Below are 12,324 nucleotides of genomic sequence, written 5' to 3'. Positions count from 1 at the left end.
TATCTTGCCGCTGGATGCGGTGTAGTTCAAAACTATTAAAGATGAGAGGTGGGATTCTCCGGTCCCCCAGCCGTGTATTTTTCACGGCGGCACGCTGTTCCCTGGTGGCGAGATTTGCTACTCCCGCCGCTTGTCAATGGGACTCGCCGTTGAAGCCGCCCCACACCGCCGGGAAACCCATGGGCGGGGATGCGATGTGAATCGCAACGGCTGGAGAATTCCGGCCCAGATCACTGGGCAAGGACTGTCTGCCAGAGACCATGGCTGGGATTCTCCCCTACCCGGCGGGGCGGGGGAACCCGGCGGGAGGGAGTGGCTTGAACCACTCCAGCTTCGGGCCGCCCCAAAGGTGCGGATTTCTCCGCACCTTTAGGGGCCAAGCCCTCACCTTGAGGGGCTAGGCCCGCACCGGAGTGGTTGGCGTGGGGGCACCCCCCTGGGCCAGATCGCCCCGCGCCCCCCCCCCCCCCAGGACCCCAGAGCCCGCCCGCGCCGCTAGTCCCGCCGGTAAGGTAGGTGGTTTAATTCACGCTGGCGGGACTGGCATGACAGCAGCGGGACTTCGGCCCATCGCGGGCCGGAGAATCGCCGGGGGGGGGGCCCGCCGAACGGCGCGGCGCGATTCCTGCCCCCGCCGAATTTTCGGTGCTGGAGAATTCGGTGGCCGGCGGGGGCGGGATTCACGCCGCCCCCCGGCCATTCTCCGACCCGGCGGGGGGTCGGAGAATCCCGCCCCATGAGTTGTTTTTGCTGATGAGTGATGTCAAATAAGTCAAATTGCTGAACATCAGTATGACATATTTTTACACCACGTCCACGCTGACCACCCTCAAAATTCTTTCCTCCTCTGAGTCACTGAAGCAAAGTCTAAAAACCGAAAACCAACAAGTGCCCTTTTCATAGCAACATAGGAACAGGAGGAGGCCTTTCAGCCTCCAACACCTGCTCTACCATTCAATGAGATCATGGCTGATCTGTGGCATAACTTCATATACCTTTGCTGAACAGAAATTTATCTGGGGAACACTTCAGCAGTCAAGGGCATTCAGCCTCTGATCTCCGGGTAAGCGTTCTCCAAGGCGGCCTTCAGGACCTGCGACAACGCAGAATCGCCGAGCAGAAACTTATAGCCAAGTTCTGCACACATGAGTGCGACCTCAACCGGGACCTGGGATTCATGTCGCATTACATTCATCCCCCACCATCTGGCCTGCAAAATCCTACCAACTGTCCTGGCTTGATACAATTCACACCTCTTTAACCTGGGGTTACCCCATCTCTGGATCTGTAAAGATTTAATCACCTGCTAATGGTCGCATTCCAAGCAGTGTTTGGCATCTTTGAATTTGTCTATATATGTGTTTCTGGAACAGACCTCTTCATTCACCTGAGGAAGGAGCAGCGCTCCGAAAGCTAGTGACATCGAAACAAACCTGTTGGACTTTAACCTGGTGTGGTAAGACTTCGTACAGAAATTTATCTGTTTCAGATTTTAAATACACAACTGATCTAGCATCAATTGCCATTTGTGGAAGAGAATTACAAACTTCTGCCACCCTTTGTGTGCAGAAATGCTTCCTAGCATCTCTATTGAATAGTCTGACCCTAATTTTTAAACTATGCCCCCTAGTTCTCGAAACGGCTGGTACAGACGTGGAAACTCGTGACAGTCAGAAATGTTATGCTAGTTGGGCTTCAATATATGTTTTTTTAAAAACATTCAAATGGATTGTGCTCCCTCTTCTTTCACTTTGTTCAAATTGGAAAATGAATGTAAATGTTTCTGCAAGAGCTGAAGAGTATTTTATGATCCATTGTATGACCAGAGCCAGAGTCCATGAAATTTGAATGAAGATTGCAAGGCAGCAGTGCCGAAGAAAACATTTTTACATACATACCAATCATCAGCTTATTGTGCTGACACTTAACATACTGCGGTCTGCCTACCAATCTTTATTGACAAATGTTTCTGATGCAGGATGCAAATTAATCTATCAGTATTTTTTTTTTAAATGATTTGCCTTTATGCAATTCTTGCCTCCAAAACGCCAGTTCTTTTTGTCAACTGTGCAGATTACCAATCCCTGTATCACAATAACTATTCTCCAACCACCTCTGTTCCTCTGCTTCCCAAAGTATTGCAGTTTACTAGTTAACTGTAATTCATTTGTAATTTAAGAGTTGTGCAGAGTAAGGACAGAATGTCTGACGGAAAATGGGGATTAAATTACACCTGTGCACTCATTCAATTACCCCCTGCTCTCCAAAGTGATTTGACTGTAATAACATCAAATGCCACAAGATATCGATCAGTAACGTATGATGATTAGTATGTACGTCATGTTTTAAAGGTCGATGATAGACATCTCTGTGGTGTTGGGTGTTCTGACACACAGATGAGCCAACACGGTTGTATATGGTACAACGCTATTTTATTTAAACTTACTATGTACAGTTTTGTCTTTGCACTCTGCACGTGGGGGTTCCCTGCTTGTGATGTTGTAACAGCTCTTCCCTGTTTCTTTGTCCTCAGACCTACTGACCACCAGGTGTCGTGCTCATGCTTTTTATGTGGTTGGTGTTCTTGTCTGTGATTGGTTGTGGTGTTGTGTGCTCTGATTTGCCTGTTGGTGTGTCCATCATGATGTGTGTGTTTGAATATCATGACATCCCCCCTTTTTACAAAGATATGTGCCTACGTGGTAATAAATATGATCGTGTCGTGAGTGCATCTAAGAGTGTGTGTGTGTCGTGTGCAGCATGTGCATATGACGGAACTATGTACATGGGGCGATGTCGGGTGCGTCACATGAACCAAGTTGTACCATAACATAACATAAATGCGAACGAGAGAAGAAGAAAAAAAAAAAAAACTTGAACAGTTGTCCAGTCAGACGACATCTGGAACGATAAACAACAACAGGTTATCATGTAAAATTGTGCAACTTGTTAAACATATGAACGGTATTATAAGTCCAGTCTAATGGGCTTGCGACGAGTTCGGGTTGATCGCCTCAAGGGTGGATCAAGAACCACCGGCTGCTGTGCAGGCATGGCCATGGGTGGCGATGGAAAGGGCGTGATGTGCGGCAGCTCCACAAAGTCATCCTCGGAAGCCTGTTGAGGATCTGGCGTGTGCGTACTGTGTGGCTGTGAGCGTGGAAGTCGGTGAAGGGCGCGCCGATTGCGGCGACGCACTGAACCATCCGGCATGCGAACCAGGAACGAGCGGGGAGCCACTTGTCGGAGGACTTCGGCCGGTGCTGACCAGCCACCATACGGTTGATGGACGCGTACTTTGTCTCCGGAGGACAGGGGGGGCAGGTCCGTCGCTCGTGTGTCGTACCGACTTTTCTGGCGATCACGCTGCATTTGCATGTTCCGAAGAACCGCCTCATGGTCTGTTGTTGGTGCCAGGATGGAAGGTACCGTCGTCCTGAGGGAGCGACCCATTAGTAGCTGCGCTGGCGAGAGACCCGTGGATAGCGGGGCCGATCGATAGGCCAGCAAGGCAAGGTTAAAGTCCGATCCGGCAGCAGCCGCCTTGCACAGGAGCCGCTTGGCGATGTGGACACCCTTTTCAGCCTTCCCGTTCGATTGTGGATGTAGAGGGCTGGATGTCACATGAGTGAAACCATATGCTGCGGCAAAGGACGACCATTCACGGCTGGCGAAGCAGGGTCCATTGTCTGACATGACAGTCCTTGGAATGCCATAGCGAGCAAATGTTTCCTTGCAGGCCCCAATGACTGCGGACGACGTCAGATCATGGAGAGGCATGACTTCCGGGTAGTTTGAGAAGTAGTCTATAATAACGATGTAATCTCTGCCGAGCGCGTGAAATAGGTCAACACCCACCTTCGCCCAGGGGGACGTCACCATCTCGTGTGGTAGAAGTGTTTCCGGAGGTTGCGCCGGCTGAAACCTCTGACAGGTTGTGCAGTTGAGCACCATGTTGGCTATGTCTTCATTAATACCCGGCCAATATACCGCCTCCCGGGCCCTTCGTCTGCATTTTTCGACGCCCAAGTGGCCTTCGTGTAGTTGATGAAGAATCATCTGGCGCACGCTGTGCGGAATAACGATCCTGTCTGATTTCATAAGGACCCCGTCTATGTTGGTAAGATCATCTCGCACATTATAAAACTGGGGGCACTGCCCTTTGAGCCACCCTTCCGTCATGTGGCGCATCACTCGCTGCAGAAGGGGGTCAGTCGCCGTCTCTGCGCGTATGTGGGCCAGACTAGGATCATCAGCTGGCAGATTTGCTGCTGTCAGAGTTACGTGTGCCTCAATTTGACGCACGAACCCCTCCGCATCTGGTGGTGTGCTCACTGCTCGGGAAAGAGTGTCCGCCACGATGAGATCCTTCCCCGGAGTGTAGATCAGTTCGAAATCGTACCTCCTGAGTTTAAGTAAGATGCGCTGGAGGCGAGGAGTCATGTCGTTCAGGTCTTTGTTAATGATGTTGACCAGGGGGCGGTGGTCAGTTTCGACCGTAAATCGTGGCAGGCCATACACATAGTCGTGGAACTTGTCCAGTCCAGTTAATAAGCCCAGGCATTCTTTTTCGATTTGCGCGTAGCGCTGTTCAGTAGGGGTCATGGCTCGTGAGGCATATGCAACTGGGGCCCATGACGACGTGCTGTCTTTTTGCAGGAGTACCGCTCCAATACCAGATTGGCTGGCGTCTGTTGAGATCTTTGTAGGGCGAGTCGTGTCAAAGAAGGCCAGCACTGGTGCCGTGACCAGTTTGTGCTTGAGATCCTCCCATTCCCGCTGATGCGATTGGTGCCAGTTGAATTCTGTCGATTTTTTTACGAGATGGCGCATATTTGTTGTATGAGAAGCCAGGTTGGGAATGAACTTCCCAAGGAAGTTGACCATGCCCAGGAATCTTAGGACAGCCTTCTTGTCAGCCGGTCGTGGCATGGCTGTGATGGCGCTAACCTTGTCTGCATCGGGACGGACCCCTGACCTTGAGATGTGGACCCCGAGGAATTTCAGCTCCGTCTGGCCGAAGGCACACTTCGCACGGTTGAGACGCAGGCCATTTTGTCGTATGCGGGTGAAGACACGTCGTAGACGATGCATGTGTTCCTGCGGAGTGGTGGACCAAATGATGATATCGTCCACATATACACGTACCCCTTCGATGCCTTCCATCATCTGCTCCATAATGCGGTGGAATACTTCAGATGCTGAAATGATGCCGAATGGCATCCGGTTGTAGCAGAATCTGCCAAAAGGGGTGTTGAATGTGCATAGTCTTCGGCTGGCCGGGTCCAGTTGGATCTGCCAAAATCCTTTGGACGCATCCAATTTGGTGAATATTTTGGCTCGCGCCATCTCGCTGGTGAGGTCCTCTCGTTTCGGGATGGGATAGTGTTCCCGCATGATGTTGTTATTCAGATCTTTAGGATCTATACATATACGGAGCTCGCCAGAGGGCTTCTTTACACAGACCATGGAGCTGACCCATGGCGTGGGCTCCGTGACCCTGGATAGGACCCCTTGGTCCTGAAGAACCTGCAGTTGCACCTTGAGGCAGTCTTTGAGTGGCGCAGGAACCCTGCGAGGTGCGTGAACGACAGGGATGGCGTCCGGTCTGAGTCGAATCTTGTACGTGTATGGCAATGTCCCCATGCCTTCAAAAACCTCCTGGTTGTGAGCAAGGAGGGAATGGAGATTTGCGTGGAACTCAGCATCCGGGAAGTCGGATATCTCATCTGGAGAGAGAGACATAATGCGCTGTACCAGGTGAAGGACCTTACACGCCTGTGCGCCCAGTAACGAGTCCTTTGATGAGCCGACAACTTCGAAGGGGAGTGTGGCCGTGTGCATCTTGTGAGTTACCTGTAGCTGGCAAGATCCCATGGACGGGATGACGTTCCCGTTATAGTCAACCATCTTGAGCCGGGATGGCGTGATGGGTGGTTTGACCTTCATGGCCTGGACTGCAGAATATGCAATCAGGTTGGCGGATGCGCCGGTGTCCAGATGGAAGGCGACGCGCGATCGGTTGACCGTCAGGGTGGCACACCACTCATCGGCTGGATTGATGGCATTGACCTTGTTGACATCGATGACGGAAATGCGGAAGGCATCCTGGTCATCTGCATCACTTAACTGGAAGTCTTGATGCGTGGGCTGGACGGTCCTGACTTGTCTGCGAGATTGTCGAGGATGCGCCGGATCCATGGGTTGAGCCGAACGACAGTGGGCTGCGTAGTGGCCCATCTTGCCACATCTGAGGCACTGTCGGTTTTTTGCAGGACATTGCCCTTTTAAATGTAGAGCTCCACAATTGCCGCACGTCATGACGTCACGGCGTTCGTTGCGCCACTGCGCATGCGCAGTGCGATCTTGCGGTGGGCGCGCCTGCGCAGTGCGTCCCTCGTTGTGGCCGTTATTTTTGGCGCGCACCTGCGCGGGAGACCGCGAAAAGCGCGGGAAGCGGCCGCTGTCGTCCGGGCCGTGGGTCGGGAAGTAATCGACGGCCTGGATGCGTTCGACGTCGTGGGCGGCCTGGCTTGCCGATTCGACGGCTGGGGACCCCCTCCGTGCCAACTCGGACGCCTGAAATCGGGCAAAACGGCAGGTAGCATTTTCGTGGAGGACACAGGCTTCCACAGCAGACGCTAAGGTGAGGCTTTTTATTTTAAGAAGCTGCTGGCGTAGGCCACTAGAGGCAACGCCAAAAACAATCTGGTCCCTGATCATGGACTCTGTGATGGTGCCGTAACCGCAGGACTGCGCTAGAATCCGGAGGTGCGTCAAGAAGGGTTGAAAAAGCTCCTCCTTACCTTGCAGGCGTTGCTGAAAGAGGTATCTTTCAAAACTTTCATTTACTTCAACTTGAAAGTGCTGGTCCAGCTTGAGGATGACCGTGTCATATTTGGACTGGTTTTCGCCCTCTTCGAACACCAGTGAGTTGAAGACGTCGGTGGCGTGCTGACCTGCGTAGAAGAGGAGCATTGCAATCTTCGTTTCATCCGAGGCACTCTGTTTTTCGGTGGCACGGATGTACAGGTCAAATCGCTGCCTGAAGAGCTTCCAATTGGTACCTAGGTTCCCCGCGACCTGCAACGGCTGCGGTCCGTCGGTGTGGTCCATGTCCAGAATGGCAGGTTAGTAGGCAGGTATCGATCCACTCCTGTACCATGTGGTGTTGGGTGTTCTGACACACAGATGAGCCAACACGGTTGTATATGGTACAACGCTATTTTATTTAAACTTACTATGTACAGTTTTGTCTTTGCACTCTGCACGTGGGGGTTCCCTGCTTGTGATGTTGTAACAGCTCTTCCCTGTTTCTTTGTCCCCAGACCTACTGACCACCAGGTGTCGTGCTCGTGCTTTTTATGTGGTTGGTGTTCTTGTCTGTGATTGGTTGTGGTGTTGTGTGCTCTGATTTGCCTGTTGGTGTGTCCATCATGATGTGTGTGTTTGAATATCATGACAATCTCCTGTTGACATTCCAATTTTAGGATGACAACATTTGGGCATCACAACCCCCAGTCATGCTTCGAGGTGAGTCCCTCAATATAAGCCTGTAACTTCCTCAGCGTGCCAATCTCCGTCGGACTTACCTATGTTGGGATTCCAAAGCCCCTGGCTGGGCAAACCTTCCTCACTCAGACTGAGTGAGACAGGAGCAGCAGAGCACTGCCCGCCAGCTACATCATCGTGGAGTAATTGGAGCACAGAGTGGTCAGAAACAGCCCTGTTTTACTGCACTATCTATGGACCAGAAGGGGAAAGGGGGTCAGATCAGGAAAGGGGGAATCAGTCCAGTTTGGGGGAGCTCAGACTGGAGGAGGGGGGATCGGTCTGGGAGGGGGGGGGGGCTGGGTCGAACCGTAGCGAGGCGGGGGGGGGGGGGGGGGGGGGTTGGATCAGAAGGGGTCAGATCACAGGGGGTGGGATGGGGTCGGTCTGTGAGGGAAGTTCAGACTGGAGGGAAGTGGGGGGAGTTGGACCAGCGGGAGGGATGTGGGTCTGATCGGGAGGGGCAGAGGGAGGGAGGGTCGAGGGTGAGGGTGGTGTGGTGGATTCCTTGAGGAGTCATGTGGGAACTTCGTACAGGGATTACCCAGTGAATCTTTGGGGTACCCCCGAAATGTGACGTTGCGGAACCAGGACGTTATGGGCCACAGTTTCTTACTGCTAAGTAAACAACTATTTAGCTGGCTCAGCCACCAGATTGAGCGTCAGAAGTCTGCTCATTTCCCCTCAGCACGACAAATATTATGCCCCATAGAGCTTCCACAGTTCAACCAACCGAACATCCTCTTTGCCTGATTGAAAAAAAGAAGGGTTCAAATGTTTTATGAAGCAGAATGTTGTTATTTTTAATTTATAATATATTTTCACTGTTTTTCAAATAATTTCAAAAATATTCCCAATATCTGACCTCCCTGATCGCGCCCATTTCTGTTATTTACCCTGACTCCTATTTGAGCTTCTCATATTGCATTTCCAAGCCTGTCCTGATGCCCACCTGACCTCACCGTGGAAAGCGATTCATGTTTTTCCTTAGGTTTTTAATGTTCCCAGAATCAGTCCTCTCTCCCACCTGCATCTTCCCCTACGCAATCTTTTATGTTTGTTTAAGCCTCGTCAAACAGCATTTCATAATTTGTCCCCCTTTATACATCAATTCTCATGCATGATTCCTCTCCACATGATAATTGTTAAATTAATTTCATTTAATTAATCATTCAACTGAATACATATTTAAACACTGCTCACTTACAAATCAATTTTTGTAAAAATGCAATTTTCAGCATTTTCCTCCGTCACTTTAGATAACGGATTATTTTAATATTTTACTTGATGACTTCTCATTATCATTTCCAAACTTAACTCAGTTACGTTGAATGAATTATGATTTTAATACTTTATTTAGTGAGATTAGGCAAAAAGGCATTTTTAATTTCCATTTATTATTTATTCTACATGACATCTTTCATTAGTTTAGAAAGGGCTTGGTCATTGGTACAATAGAACTAGAGATTAGAAAGCAGCCTTTTAATGTGAATACCAGTGTGATACCTTTGGATGGGAGATAATGCAATAAGACTGGAAACACCATCCGCAACTTCAGCAGGGTGTCTGCTGAGTGTGAATGACAACCTGTCCCTCCAATTCAACGCGGAGAATGTGGCAGAAAGTTGGACGTGTATACTTTAAGCTTGAGAAACTGTAATAACAGTTTTAATTTCTAAATGCTGCATTACATTGGGCAGTCACAAAAATGCTTTATTATAATATTTTGGTGAGGTGCAGATCGATACAGTACATTGTAGCAGGTATGATTTTTCACAGGCAGATTCAATGGTGCTGTGAGGGGAAATTAGCTTAAGCATTCAAATATAGGAAGGGAGATTGAAGGGGTGTGTGCTCGCCCCAGTACCCAAAAACACCTCAAGATTCACATGTCTTGTTCAAGCGAACAATCTTTATTACAAGCATGCAAGGAGAAGCCTCACTCTTACGGATAGGTGTTCTGCGCTACAACGTTTAAGCAGTCAATTTATACTGTTAGAAAATAGTCAACTGACAGTTACATTTTTAATTAGATCTTTTCATCTGACTCTGTCTCTTTCCCTGATCTTGTCTTTTCCTACTCATGGCTTCTTGTGCGACTGTCTCCTTTTCTGTCCCACAACATCTCGCTGGCGGAGTGAGCTCTGATTGAACATGCCATGCCAGCACCTCGGGCTTTATAGATCAGGGCCCCTTTTGTAAAGGCTGCCCAATACTAAAAAATAATAACAGTACACCCCCCTGCCCCCTCCATGCAATAAACCCCCCTCATGCAACTCCCCCCTTGGCACTGCCCCAGTACTGCCCAGGCACTGCCCTCTGGCACTGTCCAGGCACTGCCGCCAAGCACTGTCCTCGGGTGCAAGCCATCGGAGACCTGGGATGTCCTGCATCATCAATGGTTCTCTAGCTTGTTTAGCTTGATGCTCATTACAAGCACTGCACTGGTTAATGTGATCTTTGATTTTATTGCTCATGTTTGACCAGTCGTCTTGGACTGTCAATTCATCTTGGTATGCCTAATATGCCCTTGTGACCACAGGTGTATTTTTGATGCTCTCAGGCCAACCTTTGACCACTACATCTTGTCGAACGTGCACAGTTGCATATTGTTGGGTCGTTCACTTGATTTGAGCCAGGTGCTTGTCCATCACATTCGATGTCTCTGTTGGGATGATGAATTCTAGATCATGTCGAGCTGCTGCTTCATATTGAATCTGGGTAATTTCACATTCTGATGTAACCTCCTCAGCTTCCTTCATGAGGAGTGCTGCTGTTGGCAGCTTTCCTGTAATGTACATCTATTTGTCTTACTTGTATGTCACATCCAGATGATATCTTTGAAAACAAAGTAACATATTTTGCACTCGTTTTGGAGCAGATAATAGCAATTTGTGGACAATGCTTTAAGTGGCTTGTGGTCAGACTCTGCTGTTACTTTAATTGCAGCCAAGTAACTACCAATGAAAATGCTCACAGATAAAAATAATAGCAGGCACACTTTTGTAATCTGAGTTGTACCATTTGCCTTAGTGGCCTGGATGCAAATGCGACCGGTTGTCCTTGCTGCATCAGGGTTGCTCCGAGACCTGTCTTGCTGGCGTCACACTGCAAGATGATTTCTTCATTTACACCATCGTACTTGAGTATTGGAATTGTCATCATTAGTTGTTTCATTTTAATGGACATTGCATCTTGTTCTGTTCTATATCTTGGAAGACATTCTTGTTAGTTCTCTGTCACGTGATGTATAGTGACATCAACAGAGTGTTTGCACGCGCTTTGAGTAGATCACCATTTTGACTGTATTGAGCAACACCCTTAATAAACCTCTCCCACTACCTATTCTCTTTGCAGCAATCAATAAATATAACAGGAGCGAAAGCTGGAGAGGAGGATTGATGCAGAAAAATCACTGGAAGAAAGACTTTCATTGACCAATTATAGGATGGCATCGGGAGCAACAGAAAATACTCGGGACTGGACTCACACACACACACAGAGATCGGGTGAAGCACTGCTGCCAGAGTGAAGGTTTAACAAAAGTTTTTGACAGCAAATGAAAGTAAGAAGCCCGATAGTTGGGGAAGACTTGTTTGCATTGAAGTGAGTGGGGTCTGGGCTGCAGTGACCGCGCATGTGGTGATGCTACAGGGTACGGAGATTTCAAAGTCTCCCGACTCTGCATGGGCCACTACTCAGCAGAAAAGTCAAAATACTCATACAAAAATGCGATAGATTTCCTAGTTGCTTATTCAAGAGATTGTTTGTGCCAGAATTTGCAACACAGTTGGAAAGGAGGAAATGTAGACCCTTGGAGCTGGGATCCAAAAAATTGCGGGAAAAGCGAGTGTCTTGAATGTGTTTGATGAGGATTATGAAACGTGGAATTCATACGAAGAAAGGTTCCAATTATTTTTAATAGTTAATCAGACACTGGAGGGCCTAAAGGTCGCAAAATTTATCAGCTTAATTGGCCGTAAAACATTTACTGCTACAGAACCTTGTTCACTCAGAAGAACCAGGAACCAAGTCCTTCAGTGAATTAATGAAAGTTTTCTCCTAAACTGCTTCTGATTGCAGCAAGACTCTGATTCCATCCCTGTAGTCAGGAAGAAGGTACAACCATTTTATCGTTCATAGTGTCTTTAAGAAAAATAGCTAGATATTGTGAATTTGGTACAACAGTTGATATTCTTTGAGACAGGCTGGTTTGTGGGTTACACAGTGAAGCAACTCCTAGGAAGTGGCTTACTGTAAGTGATTGAACCCTAAAAGCTGCTGTGGGAGTTGCCACATCTATGGCATTGCTATGAGAAGTGCTTCACATATAGGGGCTGGAGCGAAAATCCAGAAAATGGATTTGTACGCAGGTTGGACACTTAGCTGGGGAATGATGGAGTAAATAAATACATGCAAGAACTGTGGTAAGAAGGGCCAGGTTGCCAAAGCATGTTGGGCTCAAAAAACTTGTATCTTAAGACAACGCAAGAAGAACAACACAAGTCAACAATCTAGTTATGTCTACAAATTAGTAGATGCAGCTCAGAATCACTCCAAAGGCAACGTCACCAAGCTACAGCAAAAGCTAAACCTAGATGCTTTGTCATTGCAGGGATATCAACAAATTTGTTGGGCATATCCGAAACTTGAAGGCCATGAAATTAAAATTGGAGTGGTTAGGGGTGCAGCAGTATTGCTGATACCTGAGAAAATTTATCTTCAAAAGCTGAGGTATCTGCCTTTACAACTGTCAAATGTGATCCTAAGGAT

This window comes from Scyliorhinus torazame, chromosome 17, assembly GCF_047496885.1.
Source record: "Scyliorhinus torazame isolate Kashiwa2021f chromosome 17, sScyTor2.1, whole genome shotgun sequence".
Taxonomy (NCBI): Eukaryota; Metazoa; Chordata; class Chondrichthyes; order Carcharhiniformes; family Scyliorhinidae; genus Scyliorhinus; species Scyliorhinus torazame.
This window is presented reverse-complemented; position numbering follows the sequence as displayed.